The 20,569-nt window shown below is 38.9% G+C and overlaps 1 protein-coding gene across 4 annotated transcripts in view; it reads left to right on the top strand.

Annotated features, from left to right (window-relative positions):
• The window catches only part of LOC140191404 (protein TANC2-like), a 745,351-nt gene that overhangs the window by 97,195 nt on the left and 627,587 nt on the right, over positions 1–20,569 (top strand). For all 4 annotated transcript variants that reach the window (XM_072248798.1, XM_072248801.1, XM_072248797.1 and 1 more), the window contains exon 2: positions 12,987–13,154. The gene's annotated coding sequence lies outside the window, so the exon portion shown is untranslated. The remainder of the gene's footprint in view (positions 1–12,986; positions 13,155–20,569) is intronic.

Below are 20,569 nucleotides of genomic sequence, written 5' to 3'. Positions count from 1 at the left end.
AGAATAGATTGAGTGAACTTGGCCTTTTCTCCTTGGAGCAACAGAGGCTGAGAGGTGACCTGATAGAGGTATATAAGATGATGAGAGGCATTGATCCTGTGTATAGTCAGAAGCTTTTCCCCAGGGCTGAAATGGCTAGCGTGAGAGGGCATAGTTTTAAGGTGCTTGGAAGTAGGTACAGAGGAGATGTCAGGGGTAAGTTTTTTACGTAGAGAGTGGTGAGTGCGTGGAATGGGCTGCCGGCGGCAGTGGTGGAGGCAGAAACGATAGGGTCTTTTGAGAGACTCCTGAATGGCTACATGGAGCTTAGAAAAATAGAGGACTATGGGTAAAGCCTAGTAATTTCTAAGGTGGGGACATGTTTGGCACAGCTTTGCGCTGAAGGGCCTGTATTGTGCTGTAGGTTTTCTATGTTTCTATATATGTAAAAAAAAGAGAAAAAACCCTCATAAATCATTTAAAACTTTTCTCCTCTCAGCTTAAAAGCTATGTCCTCTAGTATTTAACATTTCCAGCCTCTTGAGGAGGGGGGAAGCAGGGGGAAGACTCTGACAGTCTATGCTTATTGTAATTTTATATCGTTCTATCAGGTTACTCCCTCGGGCTCTGATGTTCCAGGGAAAAGCGTGGTGGTTAGCACGATGCTACTGGAGTTCAGTTCAGCATCTGTAAGAAATCTGTACATCCTCCCCGTAGAAAGCATGGGTTTTCTCCTGGTGCTCCGGTTTCCTCTGTCAGTCGAAAGATGTACTGGTTAGTAGATTAACTGGTCATTGTAAGTTGTCCCATGATTGGGCTGGGGTTAATTTGGGGGCTTTTGAGTGGTGCGGCTTGCTGGGCCAGAAGGGCCTATTCCGCGCTGTATCTTAATCAATCAATAAATTAATTAATTTCATCTCCTTGTAGCTGGTACTCTATAATCCAGGCAGCATCCTTGTGAAACTTATTTTATATTCTTTCCAAAGCCTTCATCCTTCCTCTAAAGTGGCGATCAGAGCCGTACAAGTACTCTACAAGTGGCCCAACTAAAAGTTTAATACAGTGTAGCTGCAACGTAACTTTCCAACTTCTATACTCAATCCCCTGACCAGTGAAGACAAGCATGCATAAAGCCCTCTTTGCCATTCTATCTAATTAATTACCATCAATCTTCAGTCTTGTTGTAGGGTCTTGACTCAAGGCATTGACTTGCACCTTCTGTCTCCATTGATACTGACTGACCACCTGAATTCTTCTGTTGTTTTTCTTGTTTTGCTAATCCACCATGCAGCAGGTGACACTGGAAATTGTTACAAGTGACTGTGGAGGCCAAGTCATTGGGTGTATTTAAGGCAGAGATGAATAGGTTCTTGATTAGCCAGGGCATCAAAGGTTATGGGGTGAAAGAAGGGGAGTGGGGATGACTGGCTGAAGTGGATCAACCCATGATTGAATGGCAGAGCAGACTTGATGGCCGAATGGTCTACTTCTGCTCCTAAATCTTTTGGTCTTATGGAAACAATTCAAAAATCACTACCTTTTGTTACCTTCTGTAATTTTCTCCACAATTCTTGAATTTGTCTATATAACCGCAGTTCCTTCTAGAGCTCATAGTTTCTCATGGACTGTAACTTCTCCTTTCCCATTCACATTTATCGGTTGGTCCTCTGTGATTGCTGCCTTGATACCGAGAAGGAAAAACCAAATGTTAGATTTTGGCAAAAGATATTTGATCCTTCATTTCTATTCTTTGCTGAGCAATAACTTAGTAGTATAATCAACATACCCTAGAGTGAACTCTAAGTTGTTATGACCCTTGTATTGAAAATTGGAAGCTGGCACATTTGGGCCAAGGAGATTTTTGGACTACCAGCACCTTACTTTGCCAGATGCCTGTTCACTTAAAATGTTAAGTGCTATGGAGAGACATGTTATTGTGAAGAGATTGCCGTCTTATTTTTCCCCATAAAGATCCATGTTTCATAAATTTATTTATTAGCATTGTTGGAAAAATAATTTTTTTCTTGAAAAATTAGTATTTCTAATAGTTTACGTAGACACACGGATGTTTAGGTCACCATTGGAATTTCTGAATGACCTGAATTTAATAGCACTCAGTGAGGAATATACAGTAGATGTCTTTGTCATGCATGTTATGACTCAAAGGATCCTATATCACCGTATGTGTGCAAAGAAGGCTATATATATGGAAAGAGACCAATGAAATGTGTCATCATTTCTCTTTCATCTGGGAATAATCTTGGAAACAATGGAGGAAAAAGCATAGGGAGTATTGAGTCTCATCCCTTAGGTTGAGTCTTATCATTGAGTCATAAACACAAGAGGTTCTGCAGATGCTGGCAATCTTGAGCAACACACACAAAATTCTGTAGGAACTCAGCAGGTCAGGCAGCATCTATGGAAATGAATAAACTGCTGACGTCTCAGGCTGAGACCCTTCATTAGGACTGAAAAGGAAGGGGGAAGATACCAGAATAAGAAGGAGGAGAGGGGAAGGAGTATAAACTAGAAAATGATAGGTGAAGACAGGTGAGGGCAAAGTTAGGAGGGCTGGGGGAGAGAGAGACGAAGTGAGAAGCTGGTAGTTGATAGGTGGAAAAGGTAAAGGGCTGAAAAAGAAAGAATCTGATAGAAGAAAGTGGACCATAGGAAAAGGGGAGGGGCACTGGGGGAGCTGATAGGAAGGTGAGGAGAAGAGAAGAGGTAAGTAGAGGGAAGAGGAGGGGGAAAAATTACCAGAAATTGGGGAAATCAATATTCATACCATCAGGTTAGAGGCTATCCAGAAAGAATGTGAGATGTTGCTCCTCCATATTTTCAGTTGTAATTACTTGCACTCTGTGGCTACTTTATTAGGTATCCCCTGTACCTAATAAAATGGCCACTGAGTGTATGTTCATAATCTCCCAGACTTCCCACGTCCCACACAGAGTGCAAAACACTGCCCAAGGAGCCATTCTCACTGAACTACTGTGCCCTAACAGATGAAGAATGAACAAATAAGAACAGAGAGAATAACTTACAAGATACTTAACCTCACCCAAGCCTGATGAGCCAAAGCCACTCTAAAGACTGGCACACTCACAATAATGTCTGCTCTGCTTGTACTTGAGTTACTTTTATTGGCTCCTTCTAATGAATCCTTCTTGCTGGTTGGTCGCTCTTCAACTCATAGAAACTGCTGCAAAGCTCTGCCTTTAACATCTCGATTGCTGTCCTGATGAAAAGGTCTTGCTTTATGCACCCCTGATTTGATTGTCAAATACAATATGTATTTTTGTCTCTTTTTTTTCAGTCAATGTTGGTTTAAAGCTACCTAAGTATGGTTTTGCTAAGGTTTAGTGGCAGCTATGGTTTGTCTGGTTGTAAGTAAACAGCAAGTGACAGTGGCCAGGTGACCCAGGAGAAACATAAGCAGTACTGATTTAGAGCAGAATTTATGGTTGAACTGCATATAGCTTTCTTTTTACCATCTATTTGGAGTAGTTTTAGAAAATTTCCATTTTACAGTCAATCCATGGCAGATTTCAGCAATGGGTCAGACAAACTGGAGTAGTAAGTTGCAATCAACATACATGAATAACCTAATCTCATGTTTTGGATGATGTCATCGAAGGACAGAGACTTATTTACTTACTCACTGCCCATTGCGCCACTGGTGTTTAAGGCAGCATTGAAAGTCCACCATATCTGTCTGTCCATACTGTTGCACACAGATGTAGAAGGATTCTCCATTGCTGTTTCCATAATAATTTTGTTTGACCATCGGAGTTGTTAGTCCTGAGCTGAACCACCAAACCTGGAGAAGTAGTGGACCACTCTTAATCTGGCCTCTACACTTTGAACTGTTTAGCATGGGTGACCCTACATAAAAAGCATAAGGCCTTGACTCCAGCCAACATAGCTCTCCGGGTCACTGAGGCACGCAAGCCTCCAAACCCTACGACAAGGTTGTGGTTCTCTTGGGGGAAGGGACAGAAAGTAAGTGAGAAATTGGACGGGCAAGGATGGAGCCATAGAGACTCCAGCAACAGGAAGTGAAGTTGTTCCATGATATTCTGTGGTTATGATTAGATTAGCGACAGTGGAACAAAGCATTAGCTTTGCCACTCATGGATAACTCATGGATACACTTTGGAAGGACAAACTCCAAGGCAGAGTACAAAGTAAATGGCAGGATACTTGGTAGTGTGGAGGAGCAGAGGGATCTCGGGGTACATGTCCACAGATCCCTGAAAGTTGCCTCACAGGTGGATAGGGTAGTTAAGAAGGCTTATGGGGTGTTAGCTTTCATAAGTCAAGGGATAGAGTTTAAGAGTCGCGATGTAATGATGCAGCTCTATAAAACTCTGGTTAGGCCACGCTTGGAGTATTATGTCCAGTTCTGGTCACCTCACTATAGGAAGGATGTGGAAGCATTGGAAAGGGTACAGAGGAGATTTACCAGGATGCTGTCTGGTTTAGAAAGTATGCATTATGATCAGAGATTAAGGGAGCTAGGGCTTTACTCTTTGGAGAGAAGGAGGATGAGAGGAGACATGATAGAGGTGTACAAGCTAATAAGAGGAATAGATAGAGTGGATAGCCAGCGCCTCTTCCCCAGGGCACCACTGCTCAATACAAGAGGACATGGCCTTAAGGTAAGGGGTGGGAAGTTCAAGGGGGATATTAGAGGAAGGTTTTTTACTCAGAGAGTGGTTGGTGCGTGGAATGCACTACCTGAGTCAGTGGTGGAGGCAGATACACTAGTGAGGTTTAAGAGACTACTAGACAGGTATATGGAGGAATTTAAGGTGAGGGGTTATATGGGAGGCAGGGTTTGAGGGTCGGCACAACATTGTGGGCCGAAGGGCCTGTACTGTGCTGTACTATTCTATGTTCTATGATGATAGAAAGGATAGGGCATGAATTTAAGGCTTCCCAACTGCTAAATGACTTCACCTTTGTAATCACTGTACTAGTTAGGTTATCTGTGATTATTAATGTTGTTGATACCCTTTTAAAGTTCTTGTCTTCCTCAGGCTGTTCACAACATCATTTGATAAAAAGCTATTCCATATATAACTTGACTGTACCTGGATGTTGTTCTGGCAAAAGGAAAGAAGTGAAAGGACTCTCGGGTGAAGCTGTGAAAAAGAATGGTCTACCGTACTTTCTGTCATTTTCCTTCGGCATTTCATCATTTTTCTAGTATTTCATCTGTTGAAATCAAATCAGCAATTAATCATGTATAATCAAAGTTCAATGTAAACTTTCTATGAAAATGCTTACAGTATACATTACCATATGCTACCTTGAGATTAATTTTCTTGTAGACATCTACAAGAAGAAAAGAAATACAGTAGAATTTATGAAAAACTATACATAGACAAAGACTGGCAAATAGCTATCGTGCAAAAGAAGACAAACTGGAAATAAAAATAATACTATGAACATGAGTTGTAAAGATTCCTTGAAAGTGAGTCTGTCGGTCATAGAATCCGTTCACTTATCATACCATTTCAGGAACCTGATGTTTTTAGGGCGTAACTGTTCCTGAATCTGCTGATGTGGGACCTAAAGCTCCTGTACCTTCTGCCAAATGGTAACAAAAGAAGAGGTCATGGTTTGGATGGTGGTCTTTGATGATGGATGCTATTTTCTTGCACTAGTGCTCCATGTACATGCGCTCAGTGGTGTAGAGGGCTTTGTCTGTGAGGGACTGAGCTGCAGCACACACAAAATGCTGGAGGAACTTAGCAGGCCAGGCAGCATCTAGGAACCCAAAACATTGGCTGTACTCTTTTCCTAGATGTTGCCTGGCCTGCTGAGTTCCTCCAGCATTTTGTGTGCGTTGCTCGGATTTCCAGCATCTGCAGATTTTCTTTTGTTTGTGAATAGACTGGGCTGCATCCACTTTCTGTAGTCTTTTCTGTTCCTGGGCACTGGTTTTTCCATACCAGTTACCTGTTTGTAGATTTTCAGTAATCTATCATATAGGACGTTCTGTACTTCTGTAGTTTCTTTGTGAACCTGAGATGTCATGGCAACAGAAATCAAGACTGTCCTTGTTTTACAGACTGCTCAAATCAAGAGAAAACCCCCTTATCTGGTCAACTTCAAGTAGTTTGCAGTATAAAGAAAGGTCACAAGGTCTCTCGCTCCTTTACTTAACTTCTGAAGTACCTTCTGCACAATATTATCTTCAGAACCAATGCCTCAACTCTTAATATTGTCCAGAATTTAAACCTACAGTTATTTTTGTTGTCAATTTCCACCTCATTTTCATTTCTGCATGTTCCATTACTGGTTCTTGCCTTCCTTTTCTGGATTTCTGCTTCCATCTCTGATTTGATGTAAAATACCATTTCACGTCCGCAAACCTCTGTGCTGTCTTAATTATGCTTCATTCTAACTCCCCAACCCCCACTTCCTGTAAGGATTCCTTTCCACTCTTCTAGGGTTTTGTCTCAGCTGGATCTGTTATCATGATGAGACTTTCAAGATGTCTTCCTTTTACCCTAACACTGGCTTCTCCCCACAGCTCTCATCATAATTGTTAATTCATTTTCTCTTTTGACAGATGCTGCCTGGTGAGTGTTTCCAGCATTTTTTATTTTTTTATGTTGGAATTGAATGGGTTGGGGACTGGGTAAAAAACTCCTACATGACATTTGTATATGGAATGATGCAGTCTGGAATGCCTATAAGTGGTGAGCAGCCTGTCATTGTTATTCTTCTATCTGCACTTGGCTTCAGTGACAGCTTGGTTTCTAAAGCAAATTTTGATTGGCATGGCCTTGTGAGCACATAGCCTTGCCATTAAAAATGCAAGAGATGTGCCCACAAATGCTTTGGCAGCTGACTATACATTTCCATAGGCTTACCAGCTGTCAAAACTGTCAAAATAATTTGCCTTTGATGTGAAGAAACATTGAATAATGTCTTAACATTAGAAAATAAAACTAGTTAAACATTAACTATAATCTTAATCTTAATTTTAAATATTTAAATACAATTGCTTCATACACTTAAATGAGCACAATGAGTTGAAGAAATGGATAGAGTTACTGACCTTCTGCCACTTCAAGTACTAGGATTCCCAACAGCTGGGAGTTCTTGTATCTTAAAAAAAGCATAAGTTTCTTGAATTACTTTATACAGGACTTCAATTTTGTTGTTTTGTCAACAGGGAGCAAGATTGAAAATCTTCAGACCGGTTGAAATACCATAAAACCTGTAACACATTTTAAGCCGTATTCTATATGATGACCAGGAATGCTTACCCGGGCTTATGTTGCCAACTTGGGCCTAGAATATAAGAAGTAGAAGCAGGGGAGGCCATTTTGGTCTTTGAGCCGGCCCTGCCATTCATTAAGACCCTGGCTGATGTTTTACTCTTTTTCTACATTATCTCGATATCACTTGATTCCTTTATCATCTCTGATTATGTTGCATCTGATGTATTGCATTCAGTTTTGGTTGCCTCATTATAACAAGGGTATGGAGGCTTTGACCATAAGACCGTATGGAGGGGAAACAGCGAAGCTTTACTTGGATTAGAGGGCATGTGCTATAAGGAGAGGTAGGATATGCTATGGTTATTTTCTTTGGAATGGTGGCGAGGCCGGGAGGAGACCAGAGAAAAGTTTATAGAATTATGAAAGGCATATTTTTCCTAGGATCAAAATGACTTATACCAGTGGCATGCATTTAAGGTGAGAGGGAGAAACTTCAAAGAGAACGTGCAGGCATTTACACAGAGTGGTGGTTGCCTTGAATGCGCTGCCAGGGGTGATTGTAGAGGCAGATATAATAGGCGCTTAATAGGTGTATAATAGGTGTTTAAGAGGCACTTAGATAGGCACATGAATATGCAGAGAGTGGATCATGGACAGATAGAGAGGATGGGATCATACAGCACAGAAACGGGCCGTTTAGTCCAACACATCCATGAAGCAAGTGTTCCAGAATTTTGAACCAGTGTTAATAAATTGCTGGCAGATCATTTCCAAATTGGGATGCAGTGTAATGGTGTTCCTACGTATGAGCCCCTTTTGTCCTTCACGATAGAAAATTGGAAAGTGCTATGAAGAACCCTTGATCAGTAGCTGTAAACAGTGTACTCTGTAGCTGTGGTGTGGTAGTACTGAAAAAAATGCATAAGCTTGTGGATGGCTGGTGGACTGCTTTGACTCAAACTGAGTTTAGTTTTGTTGGAGTAGAATTCATCTGGCAAGTTGAAAAGTATTCCACCACGCTTAGTTGTGCTATGTAATGATTGGAAAGTCTGAGAAGTTGGCAAGCCACTTCTTGTAAGGCTCTGACCTGAAGGTTGATGGAATATTTGTGGTTGCATGTCAAAAGAAGGTACTTAGACCTTCCGTTGGAGCTGATCATTCGCTGGCACTTGTCCTGTGCTTTTGAATGTGTTACAAATCTCAAGGCTGAAATGTTGACAAAATCATGTTGCGGTTTTATGTGAATTGCCTCATTATCTGCAGTAGTTAATGGATGAGAACATTTTGTGCACTCAATAGCAAGCTTTCTCATTTCTGACTGAATAATAGTGAGAATGTAATTAATGAATAAATTGAAAATATTCCACAGTACTCCAGTCATTTAACATTTAAAACCTAGGGATCTACATTTTGAACTTAGCTAAGAGCTCCTGATTGTGTCATCTCTGAAGGGAGAGATATTGTTCCTTAATTTCCCACCAGCTTCCCCTCTTCTCAGTTACTCTGGGGTGCGCTCAATAATAATACTGCTCTGTTAGTAATAGTTTCTTCGAATGAATGTGTCTGATATTTTGTACAAGTAACAACATGGCATGACAGAATGTGCCCTTCTGGAGGTGCCAAATTACTCAGACACCCTTTCCTTTAACTGCAACCCTCTTGAAGGGTGCAGATGACAACTGATTTGAGCATGAGATTATGATCACCTTCATTTGAAGTGCTTTGTGATATCTTGAAAGATTGCTATCATTTAAACTAGGGGTCGCCAACCCGTTGATCGTGATCGACCAGTCGAACTTTGAGACTTTCCCAGTAGATCCTGAAAAAAATCAAAAATAAATACACAAATACTGTTGTAATGTGAGCATCATAAAAATAAGTAATACTAATTAGGATAACGGTAATTTAGCAATACTTTTGCTATTGAACGCTGTTTATAAAGAGCGATTGTTTCCGGGTTTTAGTTCCGTTCTTTCTGCCCAGTGCACATGTGTGTAGCTCCCTCGCCATGCACCGCGTTTTCAGCGTAGCGTGTGCTGCATCAAAGTGACCAATTAAATTAGATGAGAGTACAGACTGTCGCAAATATCAATATACGGCAGTGTCCCCAACCTTTGGGGCGTGGACCGATACCGGGCTGCGAAGCATGCAGGGGTGCAGCGGTAGCCGGGACGCACCCAGCATATCTTTAAGAAAAAAAGCCGAAATAAACAAGCTAATTAATTAGGTTCCGCACGGCACGTAAATGTCAGCCCAGATCAGAGGCGACGTAATCGGCAATTGCCACAGAAACCGGCATAAGCACCGGCCTGATGGGCCACAAGGCTTGGGACAGACTTTAACCTTAACCCCCACCAAAGAGCACAATTCATGCCTGGAAAGTTGAGGAGCTGAAATCAGGGTTGAAGGCCCAGCAATTGTTTTTCACAAAGCATGCTGCTCAAAATAAGGCTGCTATTGAAGCATCATTTCATGTAAGTCACCTTTTGGCTAAACACAAGAGCGTCCGGTGCTCCCGATGTGGCCTTTTATATATTGGTGAGACCTGACGCAGACTGGGAGACCGCTTTGCTGAACACCTACGCTCTGTCCCCCAGAGAAAGCAGGATCTCCCAGTGGCCACACATTTTAATTCCACATCCCATTCCCATTCTGACATGTCTATCCACGGCTTCCTCTACTGTAAAGATGAAGCCACACTCAGGTTGGAGGAACAACACCTTATATTCCGTCTGGGTAGCCTCCAACCTGATGGCATGAACATTGACTTCTCTAACTTCCGCTAATGCCCCACCTCCCCCTCGTACCCCATCTGTTATTTATTTTTATACACACATTCTTTCTCTCACTCTCCTTTTTCTCCCTCTGTCCCTCTGAATATACCTCTTGCCCATTCTCTGGGTCCCCCCCCCTTTGTCTTTCTTCCCGGACCTCCTGTCCCATGATCCTCTCGTATCCCTTTTGCCAATCACCTGTCCAGCTCTTGGCTCCATCCCTCCCCCTCCTGTCTTCTCCTATCATTTTGGATCTCCCCCTCCCCCTCCAACTTTCAAATCTCTTGCTAGCTCTTCCTTCAGTTAGTCCTGACGAAGGGTCTCGGCCTGAAACGTTGACGGCACCTCTTCCTACAGATGCTGCCTGGCCTGCTGCGTTCACCAGCAACTTTGATGTGTGTTGCTTGAATTTCCAGCATCTGCAGAATTCCTGTTGTAAGCATTTTACAGTTGGTAATTTATTCAAGGAAGCAATGGCCATAACCGCAGAGACTGTTTTTAATGACTTTAAAAACAAAAACGATATCACAACCGCAATACATAATATACCGCTTGGCCCTGCAACAGTGACAAGGAGGGTAGAGTCACTGTCAGAGGATGTGGATCGACTTGTCACTGTGAATATTTTTTACTACAGTCCAATGAATCTCTGGATGTACTGCAAACAGCTCAGCTTGTATTTGTCAGAATGGCTTTTCAGGATTTTAAAACAAAGGAGGACTTCCTCACTCTTTTGCAATTAAAGGAGAGAATGAGAGGTGAGGATATTTACAATGAGTTTTAAAAATATGTCCCTGAAAATGACATCCCCATTCATAAACTGGTGGCAATTACTATTGATGGGGCCCCAGTAATGTGCGGTGTGCGCGTTGGTTTTATAGCATTAAAAGTCATTGCCTACTTTGGGTCAACTTACCTATGTGAAATTGCATTTTCACAGATGAAAGATTAAATCTAAGTGCAAGAGCTGTCTCACTGACAGACACCTTGCAGACTGTCTCAGACTGGCTGGCTGTAGTTATGAGCCAAACTTCAGGGAACTAGCAGAAAGTACTCAGCCCCAATCATCACACTGAGTGCAACAGTCAATTTTTATTCTTTTTTTTTGTGTGAAACTTAGAATTAAATGTGTGAAGTATTGTAGTATTCTTAGCGAAAGACAGCTATGGCCTGTTTGATATGCTAGTTACAGTGTTTTCTTGTTTGAATTAATTTGAGAGTTTGACAAAAGTATTTTGTGTAATTCAAATACAGTTAGCCCAAATAAAAGGCCTCAAATTGGAAGTACAATCTGAGCTGCTTTTTCTCTAAACGATTTAGTAGGTAGATCTTGCCTTTCATTAAGGTCGAGGTAGGGGATTTTGGACTTAAAAAGGTTGGTGATCACTAATTTAAACTATTTGGTGCTTGCATAATTCTGGATTTGTCAGAGGTGGTGGATGGTAAATTTTGAAGGCCCAGGTATCAAGGTGTAGTGTGAACTCCATGAGATGCTAGCTTGTTCTCTCTGGAGTAGCAAAGGAGTTTTTTTTTCATATTTTTGGATTCACCAAGTGGTCAGTCTGAAAGATGCTAATTTAAACCAGTAGTTGTAAACCTAGCATTATACTTGGAGCATAATCATACTGACTACCTTCTTTCTCAATTTTGTAAGTTTTCCATGCTAGAGGAAACCAGCAAATGGATTGCCTTAAAATATGATCCACTGAATAGACTCTGCAGAAAGTTATGCATACGTAGAACATAGAATAGTACAGCACTTCAACGTAGTATCAGCTGAATTAAACTAAAACTCCTCTGCCTGTAGATGATCCATTTCCCTTTATTCTCTGCATATTCATGTGTCTGTCGAACAGTCTCAAAATTACTGTTATGGTATCCGCTTTCACCAATACCTATTCTAGGCACCTGCCACTGTGTGTTTAATAAAAAAAATTTCCTGCACATCTACTTTAAACTTTCCCTTCTCACCTTAAATGTATGTCCTCTAATACTTGACATTTCTACCCTGGGAGAAAGATTCTGACTGTCTACCCTTCCATGCCTCTCATTTTTATAAACTTCTATTGTCTTCCCTTGGCCTCAGCCAGACAGTCCTGCAGGTTGCTGCAGTCCTTTCATTTTTCTTTTGAGGATTAATTTTGCATATCCAGAGTGTTGTTTATATGGTTCAGTGAGATGCTCTGTCTTCATTGCTAATAGATTAACTGTGACATTGTTGCATCTGATTCTGAGGGTGATAGTATCGGGATGGTTGGCATCATTGTGTGGTCCAGTGAATGCATGACAATGTCATTGTATACCCAATGAGAGTGAAATGAGAGGAGTAACATGCCTGCATGACCTGAATCCATTCTTTCTTCCACCCCTTAATGGACATGAAATGTCTTTTTTTTTGTTTTTTCCTCAATACCCTGCATTCACCTCACCTGTTAATTTTTCGGAACTCCTCTGCTTGTAGTTCCATTATTCTTTTCTACTCTTGTCAATAATGCTTTTATCATTGACTTTTCTTTCTCTTCCTCTCTCCTTGTCCCATTTCTGGTCTGGCTGAGCTCCCCCAGTTCTCTTGCTGCTTCCTCTCCCTCACCAAACAATGGTTCCTTGCAGTATCTGCATTTCTGCCTTGAATCTCCAGGCATGCTTCCCTTAGAGAGTGACAAGAAAGGTTCTATACCATGCGTACACTTAGAAAGATGGTCTGATGTGAAACCTTCTGGTTATAAGTCTTTGATCTGCATCAGTATTTATTTTTAACTTTTTCATTGTGGTGGGAAAGATCTTGTAACAGCTAAAAGTTATTATGCGAGTGACTAGCTCTCCTGATGTAGTCAGCTGTCCAACCTGAGTACTGTAATTGAATCCTCAAAGCACTGGAGTTAATCAGTGGTCAGTGTTCTTGGCTTCAATGAGTAATTTAATATGAGTATTTTAAGAGAACAATAGCTCTGGATTGTAATTGACACTTAATTCCTTATCCTTCTCTCTGCAGGGTAAAACAAATGACAAAGACGTGGATTAATCCTTTGGGACCAAACTGTAATTTGATTGAAGACCACATAAGAGGCTTTCGTAGCAGCAGCAGATGCCACCTGCTGATCACTTGTAAAGATTGATGGCGTATTTGTGCTTGATTTTGATTCCTGATACACTTATCACAGTAAGAATAATTTTCAGTAACCTTTGCCATGTTTACATTAATATGTTTAGTTTTGGTAATTATCTTAACAAGCAAATAGTGTTCAGTTTTTTTTTATATTTTGAAGTTTACTTTCTCAGCATAAAAGAAAAAAAAATCAGCCAAAAATGAAGAACAAGTGGATTTTTTTTGTAGATTAATTATGTAAGTTGTATAGACTTGCCTATTTTGGAGAAATATACTTGAACTGTATGTGTTGAGCCTCTCTTTGGCCCTTGAATGTTCCTCCTTGTAGGAAATACCTCAGTAGTCACTTCATTAGGTACCTCCTGTACTAAAATAAAGTGGCCACTGAATGGATGTTTGTGGTCTTCTGCTGCTGTAGCCCATTCACTTCAAGGTTCGACGTGTTGTGCATTCAGAGATGCTCTTCTGCACACCACAGTTGTAACATGTAGTTATTTGAGTTACTGTCACCTTCCTGTCAGCTTGAACGAGTCTGGCCATGCTAATGATTTGATACTCAGCCTATTGGCTGCAGCTAAGTCCCATCACCTGCCTGCCCTCCCTGACAGTCTGACTGCATGCTGTCTTTACTTTTTTACCATCCGTCCTATCCTGAGTCACTTCACTGTGGTTCCCACCCCCTTGCCAAGTTAGTTTAAACCCTCCCCAACAGCTCTAACAAACCTGCCCACAAGAATATTGGTCCCCCTCGGGTTCAGGTGCAACTTGTCACTTTTGAACAGGTCATACCTCCCCCAGGAGAGATCCCAATGATCCAAGGACCTGAAGCCCTGCTCTCTGTACCAGCTTCTCAGCCACGCATTTATCTGCCAAATCATTCTGTGTCTATCCACACTGGCGCTTGGCACAGGTAGCAATTCAGAAATTACTACCTGGGAGGTCCTGCTTCTCAGCACAAAAATGCACAATTATTCCAAGCTAAAAAAAGTGTAAACAAGTAAAAGAAATATTAATTAATCTGTTATTTTCTTCAATCAAATCCTAAAATTGCGTGGTAGGTATGAGGGGGGAAAAATAAATTGTACAGGTTGTAAACGCGGATCTATTTTCATCTACATATTTGAACATTATAGTTAGAACACTATTGGTGTTGAAGAATGATATCTAGACCATGCAATTTTGTTTTGCACTGCCACTAAATAACAAAGTATTATTTTGAAAGGAGAATTCAAGCTGATGCCAGAAGTAGCCATCAGATCTGTGGAGAGATGACTTAAATATTTCAGGCTTGTGACTTTTAAGAAGTGGGAAAATTTAAAAAGGCATATTTAAACTTTGAGAGAAGGGAGACAGAGAGCAAAGGGCATATCTGTGATAGGGTGGAGATCAAGGGAAGCGGATGATAAAGATTCTTGTTTGAGAATCACAGTCGTATGTCACAGCAACAAGCCCTTCAGTCACCATGCCCATGTCAGCTGTCAAATACCCATCTATACCAATCCCATTTACTAGCTACTAGCATTTGGTGTGTAGCCTTCTATATTTTGGTGATTCAAGTGCTCGTCCACATAAATTTTGTGACAGTAGCTGCCTCTACTTCTCATTGAATTCCAGATTGTACCCAATCTTTGGGTAAAATCCTTTTTTCCAAGGTTCCCACCAGCCCTCTCATTCTTCAGCTTAAAGTTGTGGTTTTAGATTTTTCTATTATGGACAAATGTTTCCTACTGTTTACCCTATGTCTATCATAATTTTATACACCTCTATCAGATCCCACGATATTCCAGCTGTTGTCTTACCAAAGTTGTATAAGGTTTTATCATGACCTACATGCATCTCTATTTTATGCTCCAGTTAATGAAGGCCTTTTCTACCTTAACTTTGTTGGTGTGGAGGGTGGGGAGTGTCTAAGGATGTGCACCAAGGTCCATCTGCTCTCAATATTTCCTAGGGTGTTATTTTATATGATGTATGTTCTTTTTCTTTTTCAATCTTTTTATTAATTTCGAAATATAGAAACAAAACATAGCAATAATACAGATAATATGAGATGTATTGTTACATTTAAAAAAAGAGTAATTGCAAAACCAAATAGTGGAAATTACCAAAACTCCCATACATGTAGAACTGATCACGGATAATATAAAGCAAAAAAAAAGGAAAAAGACAAAAAAGAGAAAAAAAAACCCATCCCAAAAGAAAAAAAACTAAACTAAACTAAAAGACTTGGGCAAAACTAACAACTTAAAAATGGAAAAGAAGAAAACCTCAGCGTCGACGCCTCTACTCCCCTCCAACAACAGTACAGAGAAATAAAACCAGTTTGGAAATGATCAAATTACATCAAATGAAAATGCTGAATAAATGGCCTCCAAATTTTTTCAAACTTAATAGAAGGGTCATAAACTGCACTTCTAATTTTCTCCAAATTCAGACACACCATAGTTTGTAAAAACCAATGAAATACTGTAGGAGGGTTGATCTCTTTCCAATTCAACAAGATGGACCTTCTAGCTATTAAAGTAAGAAATGCAATCATCCTTCGTGAAGAGGTTAAATTATTTGAGTCTATCATTGGTAATCCAAAGATAGCAGTAATTGGATGAGGTTGTAAGTCTAGATTTAGGACCGTTGAAATAATATCAAAAATATCTTTCCAATATTTCTCCAACAAGGGACATGACCAAAACATGTGAGTTAAAGAAGCAATCTCAGACTGGCATCTGTCACATATTGGATTAATATAAGAGTAATAACGAGATAGTTTATCTTTGGACATATGAGCCCTGTGAACTACTTTAAACTGTATCAACCTATGCTTAGCACATACAGAGGATGAATTCACCAACTGAAGAATTTTTTCCCATTTTTCAGTCGGTATATTAATCTCAAGTTCTCTTTCCCAGTCAGCTTTAATTTTATTAGAGGCATCAGGGCATAAATTCATAATTATATTATATACAATTGCTATTATACCTTTCTGAGAAAGATTTAAGTCTAAGATTTTTTCCAAAGTGTCCATTGGATATGGGTGTGGAAAATTAGGAGAGACAGTAATTAAAAAGTTTCTAATCTGTAAATATCTAAAAAAGTGAGATCTGGGTAAGTTATATTTATTAGAGAGTTGATCAAAAGACATAAAACAGTTATCCAAGAATAAATCGCGAAAAGATATTATACCTTTGGTTTTCCAATCAAAGTAAGCTTGATCCATCATGGAAGGTTGAAAAAGAAAATTTGATATGATGGGACTTGCTAGAATGAATTGATTAAACCCAAAAAATCTTCGGAATTGAAACCATATACGTAAAGTATGTTTAACTATTGGGTTATTCATTTGTTTATATGATTTAAAAGAAGTAAAAGGAAGTAAAGTTCCTAAAACCGAACCCAAGGAAAACCCTTGTAATGAATTAGATTCAAGATTTACCCAATAAGGGTTTAAAGATGCGTCCAAATCTTGTAGCCAAAATTTTAAATATCGAATATTAATTGCCCAATAATAGAATCTAAAATTTGGGAGGGCAGGTCCCCCTTCCTTCTTGGATTTCTGTAAATATCTTTTACCTAACCTAGGATTTTTATTCTGCCAAATATATGAGGAAATTTTTGAATCCACGTTATCAAAAAAAGATTTTGGGATAAAAATTGGAACCGATTGAAATATATACAAAAATTTAGGCAAAATGATCATCTTAATAGCGTTAATCCGACCAATCAAAGACAAAGAGATTGGGGACCATTTGGTAAATAAAAGTTTAATCTGATCAATTAAAGGTAAAAAATTAGCTTTAAATAAATCTTTATATTTTTTGGTAATTGTTATCCCTAAGTATATAAATGAATCAGTAACCAATTTAAATGGTAAACGTCCATAAATAGGTACATGCTTATTTAAAGGGAATAATTCACTCTTACTAAGATTCAATTTGTAACCAGAAAAGTTACTAAATTGAGCTAACAGATCTAAGATAGCAGGAATTGACTTCTCCGGGTTAGAGATATATAACAACAAATCATCTGCATATAATGATAGTTTATGTATTTCATTTCCACGGGTAATACCAACAATATTTGGCGAGTCACGGATAGCAATTGCTAAAGGTTCAAGAGCAATATTAAATAGTAAAGGACTAAGAGGGCAACCTTGCCTAGTACCGCGAAAAAGACGAAAAAAAGGAGATCTATAATTATTTGTACAGACTGAGGCTACCGGGGAGTAATATAACAATTTAATCCAAGATATAAATGTCAAATTAAAATTAAATTTCTCAAGAACATTAAATAAATAAGGCCATTCAACTCTGTCAAAGGCTTTCTCAGCATCTAATGAGATAATACATTCCGGGGTAGTAAGTGAGGGGGTATAAACAATATTCATTAACCTCCTAATATTAAAAGATGAATAGTGATTTTTGATGAATCCGGTTTGATCCATGGAAATAATTTGAGGTAACACCTTCTCCAGTCTAGTAGCTAGAATTTTTGAAAAAATTTTTGAATCTACATTCAGAAGAGATATCGGTCTGTAGGATGCACAATCCGTAGGATCTTTATTCTTTTTAAGAATTAAGGAAATAGAGGCTTAATAAAACGATTGTGGTAATTTACCTAAACTAATTGCTTCCTTAAATATTCTAGACAACTTAGAAGAAAGAATGGAGGAAAAAAATTTGAAAAATTCCACTGTAAACCCGTCGGGACCGGGTGCTTTACCGGAATTTAATGATGAGATTGCAGTTATTATTTCTTCCTCTGAAATGGAAGTTTCTAATGATAGGCAATCTTCGGGAGATAGTTTCGGAAAACTCAATTTACTTAAAAAATCATGCATGAAATTAGAATCATGAGGAAAATCAGAATGATATAAAGAGGTATAAAATTCTTGAAAGGTTTGGTTTATCCCAACATGATCAACTGTGAAAGTATCATCCTGTTTGCGGATCTTAGTAATTTGACGTTTAACCGAATCAAATTTCAATTGGTTAGCCAGTAATTTACCCGATTTATCACTATGAATATAAAAATCACTCGAGTTCTCATTAATTGATTTTCGATCAAGGATGTTAATAATAAGCTATGTTCCAATTGGAGTTCAACTCTGTGTTTGTACAGCTCCTTGCTAGGAGAAATAGCATATTTTTTATCAACTTCTTTAATTTTATCAACCAGTAGAAGTATTTCATTGTTAATACGTCTTTTCAAACCGGCCGAATAGGAAATAATCTGACCACGGATATAAGCTTTAAAGGCGTCCCAAACAGTTCTGTTGGAAACTTCATCCGTAGTATTAGTTGAAAAGAAGAAATCAATGCTCCTTTATAAATTTGACAAAGTCCTGATCTTGAAGCAAAATAGGGTTAAATCGCCATTGTCTGGTAGTACAAAAGGTATCCATTAACTTGATGGAAAGTTTCAATGGAGCATGATCTGAAATAGCAATAATGTCATAATTACAATCAACTACATATGGAATCAAACCAGAGTCAATCAGGAAATAATCAATTCGGGAAAAAGAACGGTGAACATGTGAAAAAAAGGAGAATTCCTTATCATTTGGATGTAGAAATCTCCAAATTTCTGAAATCCCAGCATCCAACATAAAAGAGTTGATAATAGTAGCCGACTTATTCGGTAAAGCCGGACTACTTGTGGATCTACCCAACATGGGATTCAAACATAAATTAAAATCACCACCCATTATCAACATATACTCGTTTAAATTAGGAAGGGAAGTAAGTAAATGTTTAAAGAATTCAGGATAATCCACATTCGGAGCGTAAACATTAACCATAGTGACCTTTTTATTAAAAAGTACCCCCGTAATTAACAGAAATCTGCCATTAGGATCTGAAATGATGTCTTGATGAATGAATGTAATTGAGGGATCAATAAAAATTGAAACGCCTTTAATTTTGGCTTGAGCATTTGAGTGGTATTGTTGTTTTTTCCAAAACTTAAAGAAACGTTGACTGTCCTCTTTCCTTACATGAGTCTCTTGAGCAAAGATAATATGAGCATTCAGTCTTTGGAATATTTTGAAAATCTTTTTCCGTTTTATTGGATGGTTTAAACCATTTATATTCCAAGAGACAAAATTAATAGAATGAGCCATAACTAAAAATTAACCCTTTGGTGAGTAAGGGGTTAACCATAATGTGAGCTCATGAAATCGGAAGAGGAATACATGATTAGAGAGGAACCGGAAATCTCGACACTGGGGACATCTTTGTAGTTCTGAATCAGCCCAATAGAAAAAATTAAAAAAGAAAAAGACCACCCCCTCCCCCAACCCCAAATAGAAACCCGAACTGAGCCAGAGAAGGCTGAAAAAAGCGCTAACTAATACTAACTTTAACCCCATTTCTGCAGGGGGCAACTCCAAAAATATATGTTAGATAAGTGACCTCCCAAAGACTAATATGTGAAAAATAAACAGTATTGTAAATTAGTCTCCATAGTAAAAATTACTAAAATATATAAAATAAAAGAAACCAATATCAGTGCATATAATTAGTTAATTATAAACGAGTAAATAAAAAAACGCTTCCAAAGTAAGAAAAGTGGATTATGGGAAGAAGAAGCATAAGAACATGGCGTCCCGAAAAAAAATAAAAATTATAGAAAAAGAAAGACAAGTCGCCATTTTAATTATGCGAAAATCAAAAATAGGAAGCATATAACTACAAATGACCGTCGGATCGGATCATTAGTAATAACAAAAAAGGATAAGTTAAAACAAAAGGTTAACTAAGGGAAAGTGATGTTATTCACAGAAGATAAATATTCTATATAAGTTATAGAATAATCACTATAGTAAAGAACAAAGAACAAAAATCTTAAACTTATAAAAAATCTTCATCGCACAGTAGTAGAAGGTTTATTTTGAAGAAAAACACCAGAGAGAAAAAAAAATTGGTGCTGGAAGCACCCAACACAGATTAAGAGAGGGTATCTGTATCAGATGGGAAATTATCATCCAAAAAGCTCCGAGCGGCAGTTGTAGAGTGGAAAACACGACGATTTCCATCGGGAAGAGAGATTCTGAGTCATGCAGGATACAGTAGTGCCGGTTTGAGATTTTTTTGATAGCATTCCGACATTAAAGGTTTAAAAGTCAGTCGTTCCTTCATCACTTCAGGACTGTAGTCTTGAACTATTCTGAAGGAATGCTGGTGATACTTGATCATCCCTTGTCGACGAGCGATCTGGAGAAGTTGTTCTTTAACATTAACATAATGGAAACGAAGAATAACTGGTCTGGGTTTGGAAACAGCTGCTGCCGACTTTACCCACGGTATACGATGGACGCGATCGAGTAATGGAGGATCGTTGGGAAAAACTGAACCGAATGAATCCTTTAAAAGTTTAGCAAAGAATATTACAGGATCTCCAACCTCAACATCCTCGGGTAGGCCAATTAAACGTAAATTTTGTCTTCTCGATCGATTCTCAAGATCAATAACTTT

This window comes from Mobula birostris, chromosome X (genome assembly GCF_030028105.1).
Source record: "Mobula birostris isolate sMobBir1 chromosome X, sMobBir1.hap1, whole genome shotgun sequence".
Lineage (NCBI taxonomy): Eukaryota > Metazoa > Chordata > Chondrichthyes > Myliobatiformes > Myliobatidae > Mobula > Mobula birostris.
This window is presented reverse-complemented; position numbering and strand designations above follow the sequence as displayed.